The sequence below is a fragment of the Numida meleagris genome, chromosome 5, assembly GCF_002078875.1.
Source record: "Numida meleagris isolate 19003 breed g44 Domestic line chromosome 5, NumMel1.0, whole genome shotgun sequence".
Taxonomy (NCBI): Eukaryota; Metazoa; Chordata; class Aves; order Galliformes; family Numididae; genus Numida; species Numida meleagris.
In genome coordinates, this window is record NC_034413.1 from 24,067,105 (window position 1) to 24,094,343 (window position 27,239).

Here is a 27,239-nt window from a genome sequence, read left to right on the forward strand (position 1 = left end):
GATGTTGATTATTTTAAAGGAATGGAAAGGTTTAACCACATGTGTAATAACCATAACTTAACTAAAATCCTAGCTTTTGTTAGACATTCTTTTAGGCAAATAATAATCAATGTTTTCCTTCAAAAACTGCAGTATTGCACAGTGGTCAGTGGCCAGTATTTACCAGCAATGTAGCTAGTTATTGTCTGTGAAAGCTCAGGGTTTAGTGTGGTGAATATTGTAACAACAAGCTATTAGCACTTTGCTGCTTCCAGCAAGAATAGCTCACTAATTCAGTTTAGTAAAATACTCTGATACTTTTAGTGCCAATAATGAGATCTGGGGACTTTCAGAAACAACAATTATGGTGTATCATTTCTGCTGCCCCCATGGCAAAGCCTTTAGGCATTGAAACTGTTTTGAGAAATGAATGTGTACTATTGCTAATGTTAGCTTTCATTTATCTAGTGAATCATTTTCTTATTTGCTGTTTTGCACAAACCTCTTTTTTTACAGAGAGGAATTGAAAATACATAACTCGGGTAAGATGTAAACCACAAAGCTTGTGACACAAACAAGAGGTAAAATGGTATGTAAGAAATTGTGCGTCTACAAGTGGGATGGACTAAGTTGTTGCAACTGAGAGGCCAGGGTTTTCCATGAGTCACACCTGGTACCTACCATGGGGAAAGGTAATGGCTAAAGCATCCGAGCAATGCACCAGATTGTATCTGAAAAAGATAGGAAGTCTCAAAAATTCAGCTTTCTTAGGTGTTCCTTGGAGAGAAATTTGAGATTGTTTTGAGGGAGAGTGAGCTGATGCTGAGGCATATGTCCCATTTCATTTCAGTTCAAGTACTGTATGTCAGATGTTGACTGAGCACAACAATATGTGATGTTCTGCAGCTGGATGTTTGTCTGGCTGTCCCCTGCAAGTCTTCAACTACATGAGCTATCAGTGCCTGTCCCCTGCAATGGCAATCAGGCACAGCTGAGAAGGGCACTTACCCTACTGTACAGTGACCTGAGAGCCCTGAAGTAATTCCTCTCTTTGTTTCTGAATCACTCTTCTCACACCAAGGTTTTCTCCTGCTGTGGATTCTTGATCCGCTTTTGGAAATGCATTATGGGTGAACTAACCTGAAAAAGTGCTCAGTATCAGAATTCTGTAAACTCCACCATGATTTTCTTTTCAAAGGGGAATTTTCAGAGATGCTGTTAGCGCTAAGATCAGTGCTTTGATTCTCCCCCTCCACTGATACTTGAGAACCTTTGTTTTACTGTGGTTTATGAAACCTTACCGCTGGTCTCCATAATTACAGACAAATGTGGTTTAGGCTTGTGCTGAAGGCCTGTAGGTGATGACTGAATACACTTTTGCTGAAAGCTCAATTACAATAAATCTCAAGAAAGCTGCACATCTCAACAGTTTTAGAGGTTTTCTATACCCTGCTACCACATCTAAGAAAGCCAAGAGGAAGACCCAGAGTGAGGATTTGTCAGTAGATGTGGGATTATGTGGCTTTGTGAAATAGGCAACGTTCTGTATGCTTTGCAGTGACAACCAGCAGATACGCTTCACTGTAAGGTTTTGCACCCCCTTTTCATTACCATGATAGTAATTTTATGCCTGTGTCTTGAGGTAGATTGGCCTGAAGATGGCTATGAATATATATGGAAGAAGACAGCTTGCATCTGTTGTTTTAGGCATTCATTTTTGGGGGATAGAGCGGTTAGACACATGTCCAGAGGAAGAAAGGATGATTTCTTTAGTTACTGATAAGGTAACCAATGTACAGGCAGGTTCAAAAACTGCTAATTATTTCAGAGTAAGGTTACGTAGATTAATTACATCCAAGGAACATAAATAAGGTGTTGCAACAGGTGGACTGTAAGGAGGGAGGAATGAGGGAGGTAAACAAAGCTGAGCATTTCCCCTTGCCTTACCTTTTGCCCTGTGTGGTGTGATCCTCTGAATCATCTATTTGTCGTGGTACAGCATACAAAATGGAGTTCCAGAGTAGCGCGTATATATTTTGTGACTCGGTTAATCTGCACCTCCATCTCTCTCTAAACAACTTTTGTAGGAATCCATGGTCTTTTAGGAATCTCATACCTGGGAGTTTTAGATTGGACTGTTTCACATGTCCCAGTTTAGATTGTAGGAGTCAGGGATGTTAGAAACTTTCAAAGACCAGCTGATTTTCTTTTCTTCCCTTGCAGTTAATTACTGTGCTCACAGGTGAGTAGAAGTGCTGGAATCAGGAAAAATCATTAGTCTCCCTTATACTGCTGCACTGCATATAAAGAAAGTAAGCAAAATATGCATAGATTAGATATAACTGTTTCACTGGTTTCCAGAATAGCTGCTTCTGGGCTCCTATGAAAACCATGTTTAGATTTTGATATGCAATTATATGTTTGACAAAGACTACATTTATCTATAGATAATTTCTTTTAAGTAATGTGTGTCAGTTATCAGAGGCAAAACAAATGACTGTAAATACTCAAAATTGTGCATTTTGTTAGACGCTTCAGTTAAATTTACTAATAAAATACTGAAGATGAATTTTTTTTTTTAGGTTCAATGTATTTTCTTCTGTGTTTTTCGATTTGGAATGCAGCTTTGAAAAACAGAGGAAGGATACACTGTGGCCTCCTTCATAAACCTAACAGAATAATCTAAACCACCAGGAATCAAACGCACCATTTCCTGTCTAAGCTTTGATGCTCAACTGGGAAAGCTGTTTAGCTAGATGTTGTACGGAAATCAAAGTATTGTCTGGCTTAACCATACAAATGGTAGCTAGCTTGTAGTGCTATTCCAATGCTTGCCTCTACTGTTTGGATACATCATCTAAAACAGTGACTGAATTAGGGTTGCTTTGGAAAATTAAGGATGTAACACTTTCCAGGGATGCAGTACTGTGATGGATGGAATTCACAGCTGGTGTGTTTAGCCTCCACAGACTTGGCCTACTAGGTTACTCTTTTGTGCAGTTTGCTGTATGACACTTATTTGTGTAAATGTTGCAACAGATTTGTATGCACTCAATTTTCCCCAGCAATTCACTGCTTCTACAGTCCTCTGTACTATTAACATGTCCTGAAAAAGGCTTTCGCCTCTGAGTAAGCTGCCAGCTGGCCAGTAGCTGATATATAGGCATTAGCTGCCACTGGGGAAAATCAGGGTGAATTTAGTAATTTAGAATACTTTGGCACAACGAAGTGCTGATCCCCTGGTGAATGACAGCATGCTTAGTTACAGTAGTGTAATTCTACCAGTTAAGTGCCAAACAGCCAAGTATTCCAATGTTGACTTAAAGGAAAGTCAGGACTCTGAAAATAAATTCTATTGAGAATTGCCAGTGAAATCCTGCTAGTGAAAGGGAAAATTCAGAAGTGAGACAAGCATGCCAAATGTTGTGTTAAATGTTGCAGCACTGGTATGGCACAAGGCTTTTTTGCACATTTGTCTTGGATGCCTGCATTTGGTTAAAATGAGTTTGATAAACTAGAAAAAGCATATCTCACTTTCAGACCTTTCTTTCTTGCCTGTCATTGACAGGGACACCATTAAGTTTCATGTTCCCCAAATGAATTCTAATGTAATAACATCCTAACACAGTGTAGCAGAAATCTCCTAATGTAATGGGAGTTAGTCATTGTACACCGTGATTTAACTGAATGGCTTGTTTTCTTGTTTTGAAAATATATATAATACAGAATCAGTGCCATGCTTGCTGAAAATTTTACTTTTATTGCTCATGTTACTGTTCCAAAAGATGCACTCTCTTCTTTGTGGAAAGAAGGAAAGATGGAAGATGAATTCATTTTCCAAATGTAAGCTGTTGACAGATCTACAGGAAAATATTTTATAACTTTTCACAATATTTCTTTTTAAATCCAGTTGCTGTAGTGTGCGAACTATGTGAACTACGGGGCTGACTAGTCCTTTTGCATAGTAACAGTAAAAGGGAACCCCTAGAGGAATCCATCCTCAGTTTGTACAGAAAAGTTGTCTGCTATAATATAGCATCTCAATTTCAGACACATGACTACATTAAATAAATCTTATTGATCCCTAGAATAATAGAGAGCCTGTAAAAACTCAGTGAAGTGGAAATGATATCACTAAATTCTATCTGGAATTATCAGGTCATCTAGTAAGTGAGAGAACTATGGAGCTGTAGTAAAGGTCTGCGTCAAGCTAGAGGGCTTTTCTGCAGAAGTCTTCTCCTTTGCCTACTGGAGGTATGAAAATTGAGGTGTGATCTGAATGGTCTGCATGGAAGAGAACCTTACATTTGTTCAAATCTTAGGAGATATTTTTATTCTTGGTTTCCTGATTCATTTCAAAGTAGACTATTCTGAGATCTTGCGTATGAAGGAATACTTCTCAATGTATCTCTTTATTGAGTGGGCAAGATAAGATAAAGCATGCATATAGTCAATACTGTTGCTAACTGCATATCATTCATTCACCTTTGATCCTGTGCTGCAGAGATCTACATGCAGGTTGTCTAAACAAGAGGAAGCCAACTGGTGTTGACTGCAGGCTACCTGCAGCCCTTGCACCATTTGAGAAGTCCCAGTAGGGGATGATGGAGATCAAGTGTCACCTTCTCACAGATCACATGCAGAGAAGCTGGGGCTCCCTGCACATGTAATGTTCCAAGATTACCAGTTGCATCTGAATTATCTGATACCTTACATAGGAGCAGCAAAATGATGTGCAAATGATGGTGGCTTTTTATTTCTTTTGTACCAAAATATTGTCATGTCTTTCACTCAGAAACCTCATTCAGTGCTTGATGCTCCCAATAAAATCTGAAGGGGATGTTCTAATGGATGCATAAATACTTGAGGAAAAAGCCACACTGAAAAGAATATGGGAAGTCTCAGTTATTTATTGTATTATTTCTTGGCTAGTCAGATATCCTTAATGTGATCGCTCTGTGCTTTATGCACATAGATTCCTCTGTATGGAGGAAAAACTAGAAAGCAGAATGCTCTGAAAGATCATCCTCGTCTGTCTTCGTCCCCTTTATGCTTGCACAACAAAAGCTTAGGAGTACATTAAGAATAAATGGCAGTAATGTACTGATGGGAATACTTTCATTCAAAGTGGACAGTGCAGGCTGGATGAAGCCCAACACTTAAGGGTATGAACCCTGTTGATTAATCTTTAGGTTCTCTTTGTCATGTGTAACATTGTGCGCCTATAATGTCCGGAAAAATGGTTTGAAGATGGTGATGGCTCTTATGAAAAAAGATTTATGAGAAGGTGCCTATTTGCAGATGGGAAGTGAAAAGCAGCAGGATTTACTGAGTTATGAAGTAACTTTCTAGAATTTGAGGAGAGATGCTAAGAAACTGTGTAAGAGAGACGGGCTTTCTGTAAAATTTTGGAAACGGGAACAAAGCTGGGCCAAAAATCATCTCTGTCCTTTTTGCTTTACTGGGGAACCTCTTCCAGAATCTGTGAAGATTCTGCTTTTTTTTTTTTTTTTTTTTGCGTCTTTGTGTTTTTTCTTTTCTCCTCTCAGTGCCATCTGGTTTTCAGTGTTTGTTTACTTTTCCAAGGAGACAATCTTTTGGGATAGGGCGTGCCCTTTTTGCCTTTGATTTCTGTATGATGTTAGTTTACTGTTTAAATGTGCAATTTGCTAAAAAAAAAACAAAAAACAACTTTCTGGCAACTTATGTTCATCTGTAGAAAAGCTGTTGGCTAGCACAATGCTTTGTCTTTTTTTTTTTTAACTATTGCCATTTCCAGTGCTGACAGTTTGTTATCTTTTAAAGAGAAAGAGTGTTTAAAAAGAAAATGAAATAACTGAACCTACCAACATCTGCTAATCAGTGGCTATATTTTTCCTTATTATATATGTTACTGTTATATTATTCCTATACTTGCTACATTATTCCTTATCCTTTTTGGATCTTAAACTACTTTTCATAGCAAAGACCAGAATCTGCGCAAGAAATCACGTGGAATTGATTAATTTCCCTAATTACACTTCAGTGAACCAAAGGGTAATATTTCTTACTGGCTCCCGTTAATAATCAGTTATGTCTCAAAGCAGTTGGATCAATAAGCTATATATTTTTTTTCTTCGGCATGGCAGTTATTGTATTAGGATGAAGAAGTCTGCAAATGTTAACTAAAATTCCAAGAGATACTTGCTGTTGGTTCACTGAAAGTTTGTCATACTGGGGAGGTTCAAATAGCTCAGCAGTTGGCATCTATTTGTTGGAGGATTTCAGCCAGCACTGCTGAGTGTAGGGGACATTAAGCAGGAAAATATTTTATATGGGCTCAACTTAAGTTCTCTTGCCTGTTTGCTTGGTGAAGCACAAACTAATTCCCAGTTTGTACTAGAGCAGCCCTTTGCTTGAGCAACCACGGCCTTTGGGTACAGAACTGTGTCAACAGTGCTCTGGGCTGTGGCAGTGACCTCTGAGTCTGTGTGTTGTATCCATATGAAGACATTTTTTAATCTGGCTGTCCTTTGGCTTCTCCTGTAAGTTTTGAATGCTGTGCTGTGTGTCTGAATGTGCAGGTCGGAATCTGCCCAAGTGTGGGATCATTTCACTTCATCTCCAGTCCATACCTATAACTGCATCCTGACTGCAGCTGTAACACGGACAACTGATGGGCTGCTTTTTGACCCCAGCTATGCTAACTCATGAAGGAAAAAACTTGTACTGTCATTAGTTTTGTGGAGAGCGGGGAGAAAAGAAATCCCTGAAGTGAAAGTGATAGGATGTGGATAACAGATTTTAATTGCTTCTCTCTCAGACTGTCTGTAGTCTGGTTAAAACAGATTTTCCTGCTGATTCGCATGAAAGAAGAAAAGGCTTTAAATATTGATGTGCATGTGAAGACTTTCTGAAGTGCCCAAATGGACATCTCCAACTGAGTTTCTCTGCTAATCTCCGCTGTTTTTGTTCTGACTGGCAGCTGCTTGGCTCCAGGCGGATACATTGTCCCTCCTGGTCACGGCTGCTCCAAAGGCAGGCTGCCTGCCTCATGTTCATCCTCCTGGCACCTGAGTACTTCAAGTGTGTTACTCATATAGCAACAGAATACACAGGCTTTGCTTTTACTGGTCATTTATCGGCTGATGAAATATTTCATTTGAGCCAGGACAAAACCATTTTATTTTTAAACCAAAATTATGCCCAGCAACTGGATTTTAATGGTAACTGAAACAAAAAGAAGCATCAGATTGTTTGAAATCCATTACTCATTTATTTATACAGTATATTTCAGCTGAAAGCCTAGACAGATTTTTCACTTGTATTCACAACCACGTTCGTCAGCATGGGTCTGTGCTTTGTGTGAACACAGCTTTCACCCTTGCTCCTCTGAAACTGCCCTGCTCTCTAACCATGTGATTTCAGCAAGACAGCCATCTTAAGGCTTCTTGATGTAAAGATATTTTAAATAAGTTCAAAGGGTTAACACAGAGGACAAGAGGAAGGCTATTTCTGTACCTGAGACTTCAGTGGGAATGATTTACCATGAATAGAAGAGCATATCTCAAAAGTAATCTTATCTGTCTCTGCCTGCAGAAAAATTTATGGTGACCTAGGAATATCTACAATGGCACAATTTACATGGCACCTTTTGGCTGAGGAAGAAATAGCAGTCTCAAAATGACGAAAAGGATTAGTAGCTTTACCTTTGTTTTCCAAAATAATGTACACACAGGATTGCTGACAATTATTTCTGGTTTAATCATTTTCACCAAGGCATTTATTACATCTGTGTCATAACCCAAAATAACAATGCCAATTGAAGCCTTATCAATCAGCTGGTTAAAATTTAATGCTCTCTTGGTTTAGCCTTTTTTAGTCTCTGAAGTAATTTTGAAAACTTTATGTACTTGTTGCTCAACACAGCCTGAAGGTGAATGTTTGCTCTGTGAATCATGTCAGCTCAGTCTAAGTGATAAAACTAAGTATAAAGAAGACAGAAGTCCAAATCCTGTTGATATTTTTCTCAGGTCCTAAGTATTTGTGTTCTTTGAGTAAGTGGCACTTGAACTCCTAGGACAGGTCCAAAGAAGGGCAACAAGTCTTGTGAAGAGCTTGGAGAATATGCCCTATGAGGAGCGACTAAAGGAACTGTGGCTGTTTAGTCTGGGGAAGAGGAGGCTGAGGGGAGACCTCATTGCTCTCTTCAAATACCTGAAAGGTGATTGCAGCGAGAGCGGGGCTGGTCTCTTCTCACTGGTGACAGGAGGGGGAAATGGCCTCAAGTTGCCCCAGGGGAGGTTTAGGTTGGATATCAGGACAAACTTCTTTAGAGAAAGGTTTGTGAAGTACTGGAATAGGCTCCCCAGGGAGTTGGTTGAGTCACCATCCCTGAATGTGTTTAAAAACCGTTTGGATGTGGTGCTCAGGGACATGATTTAGTGGTGGGTTGTTAGAGTTAGGGTAGTATGGTTAGGTTGCAGTTGGACTTGATGATCTTTAAGATCTTTTCTAACCTGAGCTATTCTATGATTCTATGACATTTCAATACTTGATATTATTTCATTCATTTGTTCTGAATTCAGTGTGAAAACCTAAAACAGAGCAGAGTTAATAAGTTTACAATTGCTAAAAACATCTTTTTTTTTTGTTGTTAAACTGGCATATTTCTTTGGATATTCACAGGAAAGTTTCCGAGGTGTAGACTGAAAAAAAAGTTGATGAATGTAAGGGAGGGCAATTTGGTGGAGCTATCTGGTGGCTGGCTAATAGCAGGATGTCCACATGACAACAGCATTCCTGCCATTGAGGGAGAATATTTTCATCACAAGGCAGTTGATTTGGAGACTCTTTCTGTAACTCTTTCATTTCTTTAACTGGGGATAGGAGGAGAGGAAAAATGTGATTGATGAGAACACCATGCTTTCATGGTAGTACTTTTAAATTAAAAAAACCCAAAACTTTAAATCCATAAAGACCACATTTTTGCCTGTTATACTCCTAGCATAAAGGGATATAACAGGGTTCCCAGTGAAACAAGAGCAAATGTAGAGTCTTGCACCTGGGGAGGAATAACTGCATGCATCAGTACAGGTTAGGGAATGACCTGCTGGAGAGGAGCTCTGTGGAGAAGGACCTGGTTGTCCTGGTGGACAACAGGTTGGCCTCGGGTGCATTAAAAAGAGCATGGCCAGCAGGTTAAGGGAGGTGATCCTCCCACTCTGCTCTGCCCTGGTGAGGCCACAGTTAGACTACTTTATCCAGTTCTGGGCTCAACAGTTCAAAAAAGATAGGGATCTCCTAGGAGTCTAGCAGAGGGCCACAAAGATGATTAACAGCTTGGAGCATCTCCAATATGAAGAAAGGCTGAGTAACATGGATCTGTTCAGCCTAGGGAAAAGAAGACTGAGGGGGGATCTGATGAATGTTTATAAATATCTAAAGGGAGGTGGGAGGCAAATGGATGAGACCAGGCTGTACTTGGTAGTGCGTAGCAGTAGGGCAAGGACTAATGGACTAAAACTTGAACATAGGAAGTTCCGTACTAATATGCGGAAGAAATTCATTACAATAAGAGTGATGGAGCACTGGGACAGGTTGCCCAGAGAGGTTACAGAGTCTCCTATGGAGCTATTCAAGACCTGTCTGGACGCCTACCTGTATGACCTAATGTAGGGTACTGGCTTTAGCAGGAAGTTGGACTCAGTGATCTCCTGAGGTCCCTTTCAACCTTGGTGATTCTGTGAAATGCCTCTTGAACTACAACGTTAAGGAGAAAATATGTGAACTGATGTCCATCTACATGCCACATGGGAAAGCCATACTCTATTTTATTTCCAAGTTTTTTAAAAAGCATCCATAAACACTTCATATGTCTGTACTCCAATACTGCTTTATCTCATTGAGTTTTCATTGCTGTGACTTTGCTACTGCAGTTCAACAATTTTGTATGTGTTCTCAGGTAAAACATCCTTCCGATAGGCAATTGTAAAGATCAGTTATTATATTCTATATGAAGTTTTGGTTTATCATTTTAAATGACATGCAGGAGACCCCACCTAAGGTGTGCGGTCGCATTGTGGCATAGTGATTTAAAATGTCAGTATCTGGTTTCATTCTGTATGTATTTTTCATTTAGTTGTTTGTTAGCTTAGAATAAATCATAATATTGACATTTCTTCTGATAGACAAAGATGACAACGCTCTTGATGGATGGCTTCTGGTTAAAAAAATCCATTATTTCCAGTGGGGATTTTTTCCCCCCATTTTTCCTCTAAACAGCTTCTCAAATGATAATTTTTGTTCCTTTTCTTCTTCCTTGCCAGAAGTAAATATTTTCTGCAGTTTGCTGTATTTTTCTGCCATGCAAATTTTTCTGTTTGGTGAACTCTTAAACTCTTTAATGAAAAGAATGTATTCAAACATGGAGATAGAATGGGTAGGTCTGTGGAGCTATTTTTCCCTTCATTTTTACTGTACGCTCTTTGGATTAAATTACATTTTTACTATATGAATGTATTGATCTTGTTCATACTTCTCATTTTTTCTACCTAAATTACTTAGCCTATCACTGATTCACTCTTTTTAACGTGGAAATTTTACAACCTAGTGAAGGAATGTTTTTGTATGTACCCTTTGTAGTGACACCTGATCCTAATTAAAGAGTCAAGACAACTTCTAAAGATTGTTATTGTTTGTTTCATAGTTGTTTAGTGATTTAGTGATTGGCTGTGAGTTGTTTTGTGGTTTTTGTTTCTGTGCTATTAGAACCATAAAACAACTCACAAAAACACAAATGACCAGTTGGTAATAATTGTTAGACAGGTACCTGCTCCTTAGAATCTCAGAATACCAAGGGAGAGCGTTTCTTTCTGAAGCTATGCTTTTAGAAACCTTTACTCTTGATTTCTAAACCTTTTTCTGTTTTTTGTTGTTGCTGTTAAATAATATTTTTCTTTAATATTATTCTCATGTCTCTCTTTAACAGCAGATAAAACATTTCTGTAAGTTAAAATGGAGAAGCACTTACACAGAGTATTTTGGATCTGTTGTAATTAGCTAAATCCCTTTGATAATTACCAATGAGACTTGATGTGATGGTATCTGTATGGCATTTTATAGAGACAGTGCTGCAAATTCTAAAAGGTTTGGGGATCTTAATTTCCTTCCAGAAAAACCCTCCCCGAGCAGGTGAAAGGAGACTGTAACATGCTGGGTAGGTCATTAATGTTTTCGATTTAAATTGATTACAAGGAAATGATATGCCAAAGGAAAAAAAACAATAGATGAAAAGAAGTGTCCTGGATAGCAAGAGAAGATGAATGCTGTATGTTTTCCCCACCTCAGACTGTCCGTGACTCAGTATGGCTGTCTAGTATCTCATGATGAGCAGGCTAATACAAGGCCATAAATCACAGTGAGAAGCTTTTCAAATAATAAAACACTCTGTCTTCTCACTAATAGGCCCCAAGTTAGGACCCTGAAATGTTGAAAACAAGGCTAACATTCACCTCTGTGTCGGTGACAATGGCTTCTGTATATTTTGTATCCAGAGATTATCTGGGGAGGCAGCTTAAATCTCAGCATATTACAAATACAGCAGATTTGTAGACTGCTTATTAGTTACCTATAAATAAAAATTAATAAGAGGACCATGGAAGGTGCTTATACATAATTCAGCTAACAACCGTTATTTAAACTCATATAGCCCAAATGAGTCTAGAACTGTTTTTGGGAATTTTGCTTGCTCTAAGATTAGATTTCTGCTGTTCCACAAAGCTTCAGTCTTGGAGTTCATGCTCATGCATGAGCACATTCAGTTATTTCAGTTGTTAGATCTCTTTCTCATCTTCTTTATACTGCTATGCCTAGCCATACTGACTCTGGATCTGACACAGAAAAACTGCTTTCTCATATAAAAGAAGGCTATGGCGTGTAAGAACACATGTAAGGGTTAACAAGGTATTCTCTTAACGTTTTTCTTTCCATAGTTAAAATTTGACAGAATAAAGTCCTATACATATTTTCTAAGTTTTCACTAGTGGAATAAAGTCAACAATGCTGGTTTCTAGAAGATACTGTCATTCTAGTAACCTTGCCGGCATTTAAATATATATGTTACTTGAGTGATAGAATACAGGACAGATCACAAGACTGAGCATAGGTACTTGGAAAAAGAAGTAAAATTACCCTTTGCCAATCTGCATACAAACAGCTAGTGAAATGGATGCATCTTTGTTTTCTTTCAATTAAAACTGAGAAATGAGAAAAAAGTCTCTTAATTCCGATTAATTATAGTTCTATGCTTTCTTGTTTGCATCACAACTCAAGGGTGATGTTGACTGATTTTTCTCTTGAACACAATGAAACCACTGAAGTATAATAAAGTGACTCTAATTTTTGCCATTATGAATTTTTGAGGTTATGAATTTGAGCCTGAGTTCAGACATAGTAATTCTCCATAAATGTTTGAAAAACAACAACAAATGAACAGAAGTACTAAATGCTTACAGCTAAAGAAGACTTACAAAGCAGAATAGAAGATTTACAGAAGTCTGAAATTTTATTACACCCTTTCTACAAAGTTGAAAATATGAAATATCTCACATTAATGCAAACAATCAAAACCCTAAACCTGAATTGAACCAGTAGAAATAAATTGTCTCAGTGACTGCTGAAGTTTACAACTGTGCTGTCAGTTAAGGTACAAAAGCTTTGAATTTTATCACATGAAGATATGAGCAATAATTGACTTTTCTTATAATGGCTATGATCTTAGCAGCTGACTGTATACATTTAATATAAATTGAAATCTCTTGATGGTTTATTCAGTGGGAGAGGGTGAAATCTCAATTCTTTTTTGAGCCATGCCACTAACAGCTTTTCTTTTCGTACTCTTGTTACATCTAAAATAGAATCATTTCCATTATGTTTTGAGATCTTAGGGGAAAAAACACAGTACTGAGTTACAGTACTGAGATATTACCAGCTCAGATGAGCCTTTGCATACATATTAAAATCACCTTACACCATCTTACTTCTTCCTTAAGAGTCTTTTACTTTTTCCATGTGAATCTCTCAATTAGAACAAAAATTAAACAATAATGGCAAACCTTAATATGAGTGGGATCATTTAATTATAAAAGAAAGCTTATTTTTGGTAGAGAAGAAGGGTATTGATATCATAAGGGACCTGAGATCTGAAGTTCTATTTTATTTGCAGATTCTGGAAGATAAGAAAAAGGATGTTTGTTCATATCTTTGTATCTTTCACTCGATTGTCTTCTGTCATAGAAAATTTATACGTAACTTTGGTCATTATGTAGTTATATTTTTCATTCATTTATGTCACTAGAAGCAGTGTCAATCTTTGGTCCGACTTTCATGTCAAAAACATGAAAAGTAACTGTACAAAACAAAAAGCTATTTCAGCGTAAATTTTGAAAAACCTCCTATAAAAATACACTTAAAATAAGAACCTTACCTTCAAACTAATTGCAATAAATCAATGATTCGGTTGAGCTAAAATTTCTACTTTTCCAGAAAATAGTCCTTGAAAACCTCAACTGCCTTACAAAACAGAAAATGCCAATTGATTGTCTTGATTCCCAGTGACTGCTAATTTTATAAGAAGATGGGATGACTTGCTTCATATAGAGTTCATACAGGCAGCAAAATGAAAATTCAATCTGTATGAGGTTAAAGTGTTTCTATATCTTGTTTTATAAGGGATAAACAAGAAGATTCAGGCAAAATGACATTGATTCATGGCGTGTTAATCCCTCCTACAAGGGAAGACTTGCATCTTCTTAAAATTATTCTTACTGTTACCTCTTCAGCTAGTTTGCCTTAAGCTTGAAAATGATTCTCCAGTAAAGAAGCCATCTCTATCTCAAATAGAAGTTTTGAGAACACTTTTCTCTTACAATTAATGCATTTGCAGCATGCAAATTAATGCATTTGCAGCTGGAAGAACTCCTATACTCTACATATGGATCAAAAGAGTCTCAAGGTTTGATCAATACTGACAAGTGAATCTGAACTAAATTTAACTTGGACCTTTAAATCACACTTCTGAACTAACTGTGGTTCAGTATGTGGAGTTAGTACTTCAAACTAGCAAACCCACTTTGAAATATTAGTTATTTTAGAAGTAAGAAAGATGAAGCTTCATGTTAGCTACCTGCATAGGTATCCTGTGTGAAAATTATGAATGAAGGATTGCTATTTTTAGGTAGTGCCCCATCTAGAATCCACTTAAAATTCACTCTTTCAGTGGCTAACATCTTAAATTTCTATTTTAGGCCCTCTGATGATGCAATACCAATAAAACATATTTGGGATAGGTGGGGAGAGCAGAACAGTTTTACCAGTCACAACTCCAGTGAGTGCATGTGTAAAACAAATATTGCTAGGACAAAAATTACTGTGTATTCTAATCAGGATCATATTTCCTGTTGTCAGTTGTACAAAAACAGTGCATCTACCATCCAAATGAGTTGAGATGTGTTTTGCTGATTACTGCAGCAGATGGTACTCTCAATTAGGGAAAAATATTTTCTGTTCGCTTATTATACTTTTAAATTAAATTCAGATTGAGTGGAAGATCAAACATAACAAAACAAAGGAATTTTTTTTTTTTTGCTTCTTTTATCATCAGACTGGATATTGCACAAGAGTAGTATGTTACATTAAGCAGTAACCATGAACGGCATGCAAAGCTACTTAGTCTGTTTAATTTTTTTCCCACTGTAACATCAGTATATTCTTGTGACAAAATATGTTGAGAGATAGAACTTGGAAGCTGAAATTAATTTTGTCTGATTTGCATGGAAGTTACGAGATGTCACGAGATGATGGAAAATACATCAGTTGTGAGGGAGAATAGTGGGTTATAAAGTAGTGGTATCCACCACTACTTTACATGAAAGGTGACTGATTACATAAGGGATTATCTGACTGTGAACATTACAAGAAGTGTTTTGGTTTGGTGCAAATTCTGAGAAATACCTTATTGGTATTGTAAATCTCCTTAGCTCCCTTACCAGATATACCAGGTATGCTACTATGAAAAAAAACCAATAAATATAAAAAAAATAGTAACTTTACTGACTGTCTGAGAAACCAGAATACAAGGAATTTATGTGACTAAGCCCTGACAGCCAAGTAAATTAGGGATATTGTGTTAACTGCTACAATCAATGCTGATCAGTGACTATTGTAGCCTTGGAATTACAAGAAAAGGAATCAAACCATCACAGCCCCTGTTGAAGGAACAGAAGCACAATGTTTGTGTTGCTAAGGCTATGATGTTTCCTCTGAAAAACATGTACTTTCATGACATTTCTTTCATTTGGAATAGATCCCTTATCAGTAAAATAGTACTGGTAGTGCTTTCATTTTGCAGTATGGAAGGGTATTCTGTTGTACTCTGGAAAAAATGAAGGAGTTTGAGGGTTTCTAAAGGAAATGGGTCACATTTATTCCTGCTGCAACCTCTTTGTCAATGGATAATGAATTACATCAAAAATGGGTTTTACCTTACACTAAAGATGAAGCTAGCCTTCCTTCAGATAACCACAAATGAGCAAAAGTGGTTTTCTTAGTCATTTTCCATCTGAATGCTAAGTGTTCATTATAATACTTCATTTATCATTGTAAATATTTAATTGTAAGACAGATCTTGGTGTTTTAAAGCTTCCCCCTGCTAGCAGGCCAGTGTGTTTGTGCTGTTGTTACAGATAATTGATCTGAGCCAAGTGTTGAGAATGTAGCATGGTTTCCAACAATGGCTGCAGGGCGTTCAGGACATCAAAAACTTGTTCTGTCTACTGTTGCTGGCTGTGAAACATGATGGTGTGAAGACTTCAGAATATTTGCAACTTACATTATCTTTGGAGTTGGACAAAATAACTAAATAGAATATGGTTGAATCTGAGACTTGGAATGTTTTAGTCTGGTCATATGAAAATCCTTTTAAGTGTATTTCAGAACAGTAAAATATCCCACTGTACTTGGTTCAGTAAAACGCTTGAAATATATTTATTTTTGAGAACTAATACTGGAGGCTGTGGCTCTCTGTCAGCCGTGAAAGGTCATGGAGAGCAGGAGAGCTGCCTGAAGACTGGAGGAAAGCCAGTATCACTCCAGTCTTCAAAAAAGGCGAGGAGGAGGAGCCAGGGAACTACAGGCCAGTCAGCCTCTCCTCCATCCCTAGGAAGTTGATGGAATGACATATTCTGAACGTCTTCCCTAAATAAGTGGAAGAAAAGCACATTATCAGGCATAGTCAATACAGATTCACCAAGGGGAAATCTTGCTTGACTAATCTGGTAGCCACCTATGATATCGCAGTGGGCTGGGTAGATTAGGGGAGAGTAGTGTATGTTGTGTACCTTGGTTTCAGCAAGGCTTTTACACAGTTTCTCATAACATTCCTGTAGGTAAGAAAGGGAACTACTGGAGAGAGTCCAGCAGAAGGCTACAAAGTTGTTTAGAGGACTGGAGCACCTCCTTTATGAGGAAAGATGTGAGACCTGGGACTGTTCAGCTTGGGGAAGAAAAGACCAAATGGGAACGTTATCAATGCTGGATGGGGCCAGGCTTTTTTCAGTGGAACCCAGGAACAGGACAAGGGGCAGTGGGCACAAACTGGAACCCAGAAAGTTCCAAATGAACATGAGGAAAAAAATCTTTACTTTTAGGGTGACAGAGCACTGGAATATGCTGCCCAGAAAGGTTGCAGAGTTTCTTTCTCTGTAGATATTCAAAACCTACCTGGATGCTTTCCTGTACAAGTTACAGGAACCTGCTTTATTCAGCAGGGATTGGATCAGATGATCTCTAGAGCTCCCTTCTCATTCCTACAATTCTGTGATTTTCTGTGATTATCAAGGACGATGTCAGTGTGTTTTTTTAATCTTCTTCCTGCATACTAACATCCCCTTTGCCAAAAAACAAACCAAAAACCATCAAGAAATGTAAAATATACAGTGTAAATTTTCCTGAGGTACTTTTATTTTTTTTACCTGAAATGAGTTTTCTATTCTGTAACAAGAAGGTCTAGAAAATGTCGTTACAGTATAATAGCTGAAATTGCTTCATTTTGAGTTTTATTTTTTATTTTGTCTACCGCAACATCACTCTTAATTGTGTTACCTAAAACTTTCCTTATATTTAAAGGACTCTTATTTTGCTAGATCAATTCCAGTTTAAATGATCCTGGCTAAGCCAGAAAACCTAATGTGTGCCCTTTACAATGTCCTATACTTTGGCCTTGATTAGTGGTGTTGCTTACACCGTCAATTATTAGTAGACACTGCTGCTGCTCTGCTCTTTGATCCTTTCAGACCTTCATTCTGCCATGCCTGGTGAATAATGATGATGGGGAAAGAAGGTCTGCTTTGTTCAAGGATTGCAGGCCACTACACATACATTATTCTTCAGCAATCTTCTGTGATATTTATGAATGTAAAAATGTGATTCAGAAGTAGCATAATGTCAAATGAATACAAGTCCATAAAAGTACAATGGGCTTTGGAGGATGATTTTGTTTCCACTGTATGCTTCAAAGTGAAAAGTAATGAACAGTAGCTTTTAGCTGTTTACATTGATACTTCTAATAGCACAGGACTAGAAGAAAAGAATGATCTGTGCCTTTCAGAATTTCTGAGCAGCCTGGTAAATTCCTTCACTGATGGATATCAGTCAATAAACCCTCAGAAAAAGGGAAAAAATAGGGAGCTAGATCTTAATTACCTTCAGATTTAGGACTAGACATGGTTAAACTAAGTTTCTGGCCCCTGCTTTGCTCTTAAGACACTTGTTTGATGTAATTCTTATGAAGGTGTTTCTAACTTAAAAAAAAAAAAAAAAAAGTCACCAATATGCTAATAACCAACAACAGCAATGAACTTCCATGTCCTCCTCCTTCCAGAAGGAGAGGTCTGGCCCAAGTCTGTCCTGCTAGTTCTGAAATGGTCGCTGGCTGCCAGCTGCCTGGCCTCCATGGTGCAGCGAGGACAGTTTGCATTCAGACAGGGCTCCAGACCTCCTACATACAAGGTAGGAAATGGGACTGTGCAGGTTTGCTGAAGGCACGCAGCAAACATGACCACGGTGTCCTATGGACAGCTTTCCAGTTCCCATCATCCATCACATGAACGTAGTTTGGTAGGTGAACTGTCTCATCCATTAAAAATAATAATGCTACCTCTTCTCCTGATATTAAGTTAGAGATAAAGCTTAAAATTTGTAATATATGTTATTTTATTGTTTTTTTTTCCCACTATACGTTTGGAGTACACATAAATTTGTGTATTTAGATGGTCGTTGTAGCATTTTTACCTACTCTTAAGACCATTCAATTTAAATTCACCAAAGCCTAATTATTGAAATTGGCTCTACCTACTGTTGTACCAGTTGGGCATTTGTAATTACACAAGCTCTTTAAAACTGAGATCATTAAATGTAAAAGGTTGGTATTTAAATGTGTTTGTATGTGTGCATAGAGCATGAAGTGCAGAAGGTAAGAGCATTGCAAACTGTTAAGACGCATATGATCTTTCCTCACTCTGTTTACTTGGAAGTATTTATACAGTAAAGTTAATGTTAGCTAAATGTAAATTAAATGCACGTTTGTGTCCCACTATATTAGTAGAATTTGTAAGGGAGAAAGAAGAGTGAAGAACCAAGGAAAGCATATGTTCAGGCAATGACCTAACAGAAAGAGTTTTTCAGCTTCCATTTAATCCTCTTCATCATAAGCTTGTATACAAACTTCTTTTGTAAGCTGGGCTCAGCGACCTCTTTTGTTGTCATTGTTTCACATTTCCTCTGCAAGTGCATCATCGTGTTGGCTTAATGCAAACAATGTGGTTTTTTTTCCTCCTTGTTGTGGGAACTGTCTAATACTGAAGAACCTTTTGACCCTGAAGGTGTTTTAGGTACAATCAACTTGGTTTTCATGGCAGGTAGACAAAAACCTTAAATTTTAGGAAATTACATTGATACATATTCTTTTTTTCTTTCATAGTCCTAGATACAGTATGAACTTGATATTTAATAGTATAAGTCTAATGGGAAATAAGGTAAGGATTTGGAAGAAAAAGATTTATACAAAGGATCATGCTGAATAATATTATTGGTTAAGTATCCTGTTTGCAGCATTAATAATAAATAAATAATACTAATAAAAAGAAAGAAAAAGCCCACAGCCACCCTACACATGCACCTGGCCTGCTGAGAAAAGATCCTCTCTCTTTCCAGCTGGTTCAGACTTATTCCAAAATTTTATCTGTTGGTCTTCTGTGTGGCTGTTACTGAGCAACAATAAATGCATACAGTTTCTGTTAAGGTTTTTTTTTTTCCCTAATATTTCCTTTGTCTTGGCTGTCACTGGATATTTGTGAGAGAAAAATACAAAAGCAGGGTATCTACAATAAAATGAGAACAATTTTATTGTTATTATTTTCAATCTTCATCTCATGGAAAGCTTAAAAAGCCAAGAGTTTATTCATCAGTATTGATAGTTTACAAGATCTGAGAAATTGTATAATATAAATAAGAAAAAAAGGGAGATTCAAATCAGACAAACCTGATAGATTTCATAATTATTTTTGCATCTATATACAGTTACTACGCTTAACAGGTCCTTTGTGCATTATAAATAAATTTGTCACTTAAAATAAAAACATTTTTTTTGCAGATGTTAATTCTTATCGCTTAAAAATATCAACATCCTCAGTGGGCTATTGTGTAAGCAATTGATCCAAAGACATTACACAACACGGTAAAGAAAAAGTGCTTTGCAAATTAAAAATTACGCACGGTTTTATTTAGTCCTTCAAAACGACACTTCTCAACTTGTACCCTATTTAGATGTGCAGTGTTTATGTTGGGAATTTGGTAATTATATAGAATGTGATTTGAATCTGGATTGGAATTAATATTGGGAAAAAACATCCAAAAATACAAAGTGTGTCTGAAAAATAACCACAGTACTTGTCCCACTGAATTGTACTTACAGTGGGAGACAAATTCTGAAAGAATGCTGGATTTTTTGTGGCCTGATGAGATGTGTTTATATACTTAGCTAATACACTGGCAGTAGCGGTTTTGGATGATTTTACTGCATATACTCAGGCCTCACAGGACACCTGTATGTACACCAAAAAGTTACAATCATCTAGTGGAAATGCTGTTGTATTCTGATTTATGGACATAAGCTAGATTTACAGCAGAAACCTGACAAAACACCTATGATTTTATTTTTATTTTTCAGTAAAACCTCTTTTTTTTTTTTTTTTTCTTTTGGAACAAATCTGGGGAAAAGTGATTCCATGGGCCACCTGTTCCTCTCCCCCCTCTAATGGGATTTTCAGTATTAGAAAATATAGTGCAACTTCAGGAATTGCAAAGAAAAAAACAAGACTGAAATCCACAGGATTGATTTATGGCTTTCATACGTTTAAACCCTGTCCAGACAAAAGAGAGTCAGGGACATAACTTTTATTACATATTTGTAAAGGATAAACAGCAACAACAGAAAAAAGAATTTCTTTTCTTGCAGATAGACAAGATGCTGCACTGTCATTGAGAAAAGAGAAATTGAGGCTGAACAGAAGAGAATTTTCCTGACAGGAGAAGTTATCGGACTGAGGAAGTGAATCTCTAGAAAAGAGATAGGAGCCCAACTGAGACATTTAAAACAGATTGAGGGAAATGTACTGTAGGGAGTCTTGTCCAACTATTTGCAGGATCGGATATGAACCTGATAAGTCTTGTTCATGACTACCTTTCATAATTCTATGGTTTATTAGCCAACAACTCCTTTCCTCTGCCCCCTGGTACTTCCCGAACAACTTTCAGGCTATTGGTGGAAATACTTTTCTTGCAAAACACATGCAGCCTTTGTTCTGTTGCAGAATACTGGCCAGCAAACCTTCCTTATGGGGCCTCTTGTCCATTTCAGCTTGTTTTGGGATGTTTTTTCTTTTAAGAGACTCTGAAAAAAAATGCAATTACTTCTAGTCCCATGACCAGTGGGTGCAGGTTTTTTTCTTTCTAAAAATTGGGAAACTCAGCCTTCATTAGAATAATCCTGAAATGTATTGAATTGAGACTAACAGAAGAAAAATCTGTTCTTTTACTTTCAAGCATTTTAAGACTTAAGCAGTTGAGCAGATGACTTGAGTAATAATAACGTGATGCAGAAGATCACTTGTAATCTTTAAAAATTCTGAAAAGAGAATGCCAGTTCTTAGAAAAGTCACATTTTAAAAGTTTTTATGAGTCCCTTGCTCTAAGTCTACTTGCCAGTTGACTAGTTCTTATGCTCCAAATCCATTAGACTTTGAGATTCTAGTTCACTTATTTTACAATTCCACTTAATTTTCAAGCTTGTACAAAGTGTCAGGGCTGTCAGCTGTGAGAAGGAGGATTAGAGAGCAAGTCAGAAAAAACATTTTCCCCAGTGTGTCTCATGTGTTGTCAGTGGCCTTTCAGCAGTGTTCTCTGCTGTCCAGCTGCTATGTGACATCATGGTGTGCACTTGAAATCCCCACAGACTTTGGCTGGGTAATTTGCTGGGAAGTTTTTTAATCCAGACACCAGTATCAGCTTTTCACCTTTAACTGTTTGCTAGAAAGACTGGCAAATGATTGTTTAGAACTATTTACAAAGAAATATTTATTTCATAGGTGCACAATGTGATAAACAGGCTTTTTTATGAGCTACTCTATCAGTGTACTATTATAGGTGCACCTAAGCTACTGGTCAGTAGTAAGCCATTGCTTCAATCTCTTTCAAGGACATGCAGTTCCTTGGCAGGTGTGTTTTATCTCATCTGGAAGGAGTGTGTTTTCTGATACAACGCTTTCCATCTACAGAGTGATGAGAATAAGGGTTATTCACCTCTACCCTCAGTCACATCTGTTAGAAAACGTGCTCTGTTTGTAGGTTGCCTTGAGAACTGGCTGAGGACTGAGGCTAACTGTGCCTGTGAAGGCTGGTTGTTTTTTAGAATGAAGTATTTCCATGTTGATCTGTCTCAGACAGCCAACAAACAGGAGTCATAACGTTAAGGTACTAGAAAATCACAGCTAAAAAAACAACAAGCTGAACAAATTCCATCACCTCCTCCCAATCAATATGAAGATTTAAGTATCAGACAATATCCTTTGGGTAGCTTGTTGTTGAAATTAAAAACAAACGTAGAAGAATATCTTTTTCTCTCAGGTTTTTTTCACAATTCTTTACAGCCACCCAGTTAGGAGGTGTAAATTGCTTTCTAGAAATTAAATGTTATTGCTGTCATATAAAAATGCAGTTAGCAATCTGATTAATAGAGAGACTATTAGAAATCTGAATTGTCTATGGACTGAGTTATGGGTAGAGATTCCTACGTGTTAGTTCTTCTTTTACAATATTAGTAAGCTAAAAAAAAAAATCAAAGTAATAATCCTAATTATTATATGGTTAATAACCCTGTCACTATATGGCAACTTACCTCCCTGGTAATACGGATATTGAGATGGCAAAATGACTACGCTGCCTAAATAAAAGCTGAATAATATTATTTTGTTTTGCACTTACTATTGAATTGCACCACCAAAATAATGTATATGTTGAATTAGTCAGCCTGAAGACTTAAACAATTGAGGGATAGCTTTTAAAATCTTTCTAGATTTTGACTGTAACAGTGAGGCTGCAAAATGCTGTAATGACATTGCAAGAACCTTGCCTTTGTAAGTTGCCCTTGTGGGTGGTGAGTTTGCAAAGGGGAAGAACACAAAGGTCCCAGTGGAAAATTCAAGAACAAGATCAGTGCTGATCAGAAGATCAGAACCCAGTGCTGGATGTGGCTATTGTATATAAAATGGAGATGGTGATGGTGACTATGTGTTTCACCAAAATGCTTCACAGAACTCAAGAACGTTCTCCTATTGAAGACTGGTGCCTTCCCTTTTCTTGTTATTCTGAACAATTGTTCCCGGTATAACTTTGTCAAAATTTGTCAGCTTTGAGCTCCCCTAGATATTTCTTCTAGTACTTTTGGTTACTGTCTGGATTGATGGTAAATATGAGTGAGAGTGGAAAGCTTTCAAATCCCTGTGCCAGACTGCATACCAGGTTATAAATGAACTTAGTGACTGATGAAAGATAAACTTTCCAATTAAAACCCAAACCAAAATGCAACTACATCTCATGTCTTAATTTTATTAAGAAATTAATTAGACTTTGGCCAAAAATAGAACTCTCAGCTGTGAGCTGTATTTTATCCATGACATCCCCCTGGAAATACAGGAGCATGACTCTTCCCTGATGCCCTCTTCCCATATTTTTCATAACTCCCATTTTATGAGAAAGATAAGACAATCCAGACCTTTGGCCCCATGCCTTACAATGCACCTGAGACATTCATTAATGGTTCAGAAATTATTTGTGTGTCATGTGTTATTGGTTAAGTATCACATACTTATTTAAGGCTTCAAGTTTCTTTCTAATGCTTTAGACATTTAAGTTTCAAGTAATGGAACACTTAGTGCAAGATTATTTGAACAAATTAGCTTTGAAGAAAATTTAAACATAACTTACTGGTGGTAGTCTCTTTGTTCTACAATTCTTTTTTAACATTATCTCTTTAAAGTGGATTAATTTTTGGAAAATATTTTACTCATCTTGAGTTGATCATGACTGTTTTCTACCATTCATATGCTGAAAAGTGTCCATGAGTACTATAAATTTATTTCTTTTTTTCTCTGTGCATGGAAAAAGAAATGCATTTTGTAAACTGAGATAGGAGCATGATGGTTTAATGATAAGCCATAGAGCAGTGACTCTGATTCTGCTCAACCTAAGTTCTCATCAGGAGATGAGACATTAACCACCGACTGCCCTCTGCAAGTCACTGATAAGGGACCAGACACATGCTTTTAAAACTAACTTTACACCATAATGCAGATGCTTGTATGTAATGTTCATGCTCATTAATAGCACTAGTATTAATTTCAGTAGAGAACACTGGAAAGAATACTTCTGTTTAGGACTGGATGTGATTGATTAATATGTTTCTGCTCCATCTGGAAAAACAAGTAGTCTGATTAGAGTTTCCAAAACACGTACTGTTCTCAACAGATCCAGATGGAGACCTGCCCTATTATTATTATTATTTTAAATAACTTATTAAGTAATATGTTTCTTTTATTACCTTTACCAAACACTGTGCTGGTGCAGTCAAATTACTGAGGGTATGCAGTTGTAACTTACAACTGAAGTTTGTCAGCATTGGCCAATTTTTTTTTTTCAGGAACACTTTCTTTGTAAGGAGAAGTTTTCTATACTTACAACATCAGCTCTACCCAAGAGGTGAGGTAGCTCCCAAGTGTTCTTTTTAAGATAGTTTTTTTCCCCTCTATCTTTCTTTTGAGAAACCAAAATAACTTTTCCTAAAACCTGTGATTAGGAAAAGTTTTCCTTGTCTAATATTAGAAAAATAGGAAGCATGGGATTGCGAGATTGAATAATCAGAAAAATATCCAGATATAACTAAAAATACATTTTGAAGTATTCAGTCAAATTGGATCTTTAATACCTCATCCAGAACTAGATGCTTCAATTTTTTTTAGAAAGTTTGGTTTCACCATTTTCTTCCTAATCTTGCATGTTTATTTCTTTCCTGTTTTGAATGTATGTTGATTTTCACAATAAATATTAAGTAAGTTATTAATTAATTGTTGTCATTATGAACTGTTTCTGCAACAACTGGTTTGATTTAAATTGATTTAAATTACCGGTTACTAATAACTTGATCAATTTTTGAATGTTTCAATTGCGTACGTAGTTTTAATTAATTTATTTGAAAAAATTAAATTCCATTTTTAATTACTATGGTCATCAGATTTAGAGAGACGATATTTTCCCCAAATAAGTATTTTAGTTTTCAGTTGCAGTTTAAAAATATGTGCCTCTGGTTGTGCAGATGAATGTGATGGCATTGAGCGTGATTTTAAACGGACTGAGTCACTGATTTTGCTGCTCCCGTAGGAAGAACAGGTGACTGTGTATTGTCTTCTCAGCATTTTCATAACCCAAAGGAGGATTTGTTTTGAAATCTGTAATTGACATGAGCATATGTGCAAAGTTTTAGTCAGAGGGGTGTTTAAGATTTCCACCTGAGCAGATGCAGCTTGTGTTCCTCTGCTTTGTTTCCTTGCAATAATCCTTTGTTTCCTGTGAGCGTTGCAGGCCCGTTCTGAGTGACTCAATAGTTCACCTATGATGTTTTTTCATAAAGTATCTTCACTGTCTACTTATTTCACTACTAACTGATTTTTGACTGGCCTGCAAGTCATTGAGAATTGCTCTGTTTTCATTCCATCTGTAATGTTCCTATTTGTAAGGTCCCATCTTAGAAGGGCTTTTAAGGTATTAAGCGTTCCATTAAAACTGTAGTCATCTGAAGCCTCGGAAGGTGAAGTTCAAGTCTATGTGTAATATGCATCTGTCTCGTGTTCATTTTGTGTCCCTCCTTCACTTCAAAGAGCATATTTTCATATTTTGTTGACATTAGGAAGAAATACCTGTGATTTGTTACGATGTACCTCACATTTGAAAAATGCAATTGAAAAACATAGCCTATGTTTGTGGCCCCGAGGCCATAGTTTTACCTTTTTTTTGAATTTTCTAAATTCCCAAGTTGCTGAAGGTGGCAGAGCAAGAGCCTTATCCCTGCCATTTACATTATTTCCTAGACAACTGAGCTGGGCCTGCTCCTACACCTCTTGCTTAGTTTACATCTAGAGACTTAATAATCACTAGTTTTGCACTTCAGTTTTGAACAAAGCTGTCTTTATCGTCCACCTTATCTCCACGCACTTTACTACTAATAAAATCATAACAGGACATTCTCTTCAAATGATTGTCTTAATAGGAAAAAAAGCAAAGAAGAGACAGAAAAGACCTAAAAATCTGAGTTACTAGGAAGGGAAAATGTCCCTCCTTAGGTTGGCATTTTTTCAGGCATTAGTCTTTCCCTGCGGTAGTTTTGTAGTGCTTTACATTTGACAATCAGAAGCACCGTTTGGAAGTCCTAATTTAGAGTCCATCATGGGATGTCAGCCACCATGTGCTGTAGGTTGCTGTTTTTATCTTTTGTCTCTTGTTCCTTTCTGTGGGAGATGAGGAGAGCTATACAGAGAAGTGGGAAGCAGTCTGAGAAGTATCATTCACCACATTTGCATTAAAATGCCTTTTAACCACTGACTAATGGCTGTTTTGGTTCCTGTTACAGCACAACTGCCAAGACACTTCCACTGATAGACAGCTTCGACTTTCGCCTTCAGAGGAGTCCAATTCACAAGCTGGAGCAGCGTGTGCCCACCGTGATAGGAAGGGAGTGGCAAGAGCCAAGCTGCTGTGTGCCAGGCAAAGGTGAAAGACACTGTATTTTTGCCTGGCTCCTAAGTCTTATTTTTGTTTAAGGAGGAAAAAATACCGATGTTCTTAATCATACATTTTAATCATGCTCAGTGCAACAGTGAATAATATTCTGCTTGAAATCACACTCCCATAAATGTGTATAAAAAGCTTTCCAAAAGAAACCTTAGCATGCTGACTCTCTCCACTTCTGAGACTATCCAAACAGAAATTTAGTAATGAAAACCCTGGACCAAAACTGGAACGATGCTGAATGACTACCATTCCGTCAGCTGGCAGCTCACTGGAATAAAAATTAGCCGAGTACCACAATGTTTGATCCAGCAACATCAACCAAAACAATCAATTATTCTTACTGTAATTAACTCTTTTAGAAAGCATGAAAGCACTGAAATGCCTTGAAGCCAGTTCTTAGTCCTTCCATGTCCATTTTCTTCTGCTTACTCTGAACGCTCTTGCTAGATGACTGCTCCTTTGTTTACAATTTGCCCAGTTTATAACGTATCTGACTCTGTAACTGGACTCTGACATGTTGTTATAACTCAAATAAGTTATAAGTATCTCTCAAAGGTTAACAGGAAGCAAAATCTGACCATATTTCTTAATTAATTTCCATGTAAATTGGCTGTTTTATTCATTTTTAACTATTTCACATCCTACTTAAATAATCCTTACTGTGCTTTTTCTCTTTCCTCCAATTTATTTCAACATACACTTCTTGTTAATATTATAAATTCTAGAAAAATTTAATTCTGAGCCTGTTGAACAAACGTAATCAGCTGTATTGCAGTAAAAATTTATTGGCGGAAAATGCTGGAATGGCATTTTTTAAGATGTCATTT

The 27,239-nt window shown here is 37.1% G+C and overlaps 1 long non-coding RNA gene across 1 annotated transcript in view; it reads left to right on the top strand.

The window, feature by feature from the left end:
* Nucleotides 1-27,239, top strand: part of LOC110400453 — a 158,150-nt gene that overhangs the window by 121,055 nt on the left and 9,856 nt on the right. The window contains exon 7 of the long non-coding RNA XR_002439857.1: nt 26,252-26,391. This is a non-coding gene — a long non-coding RNA (uncharacterized LOC110400453). The remainder of the gene's footprint in view (nt 1-26,251; nt 26,392-27,239) is intronic.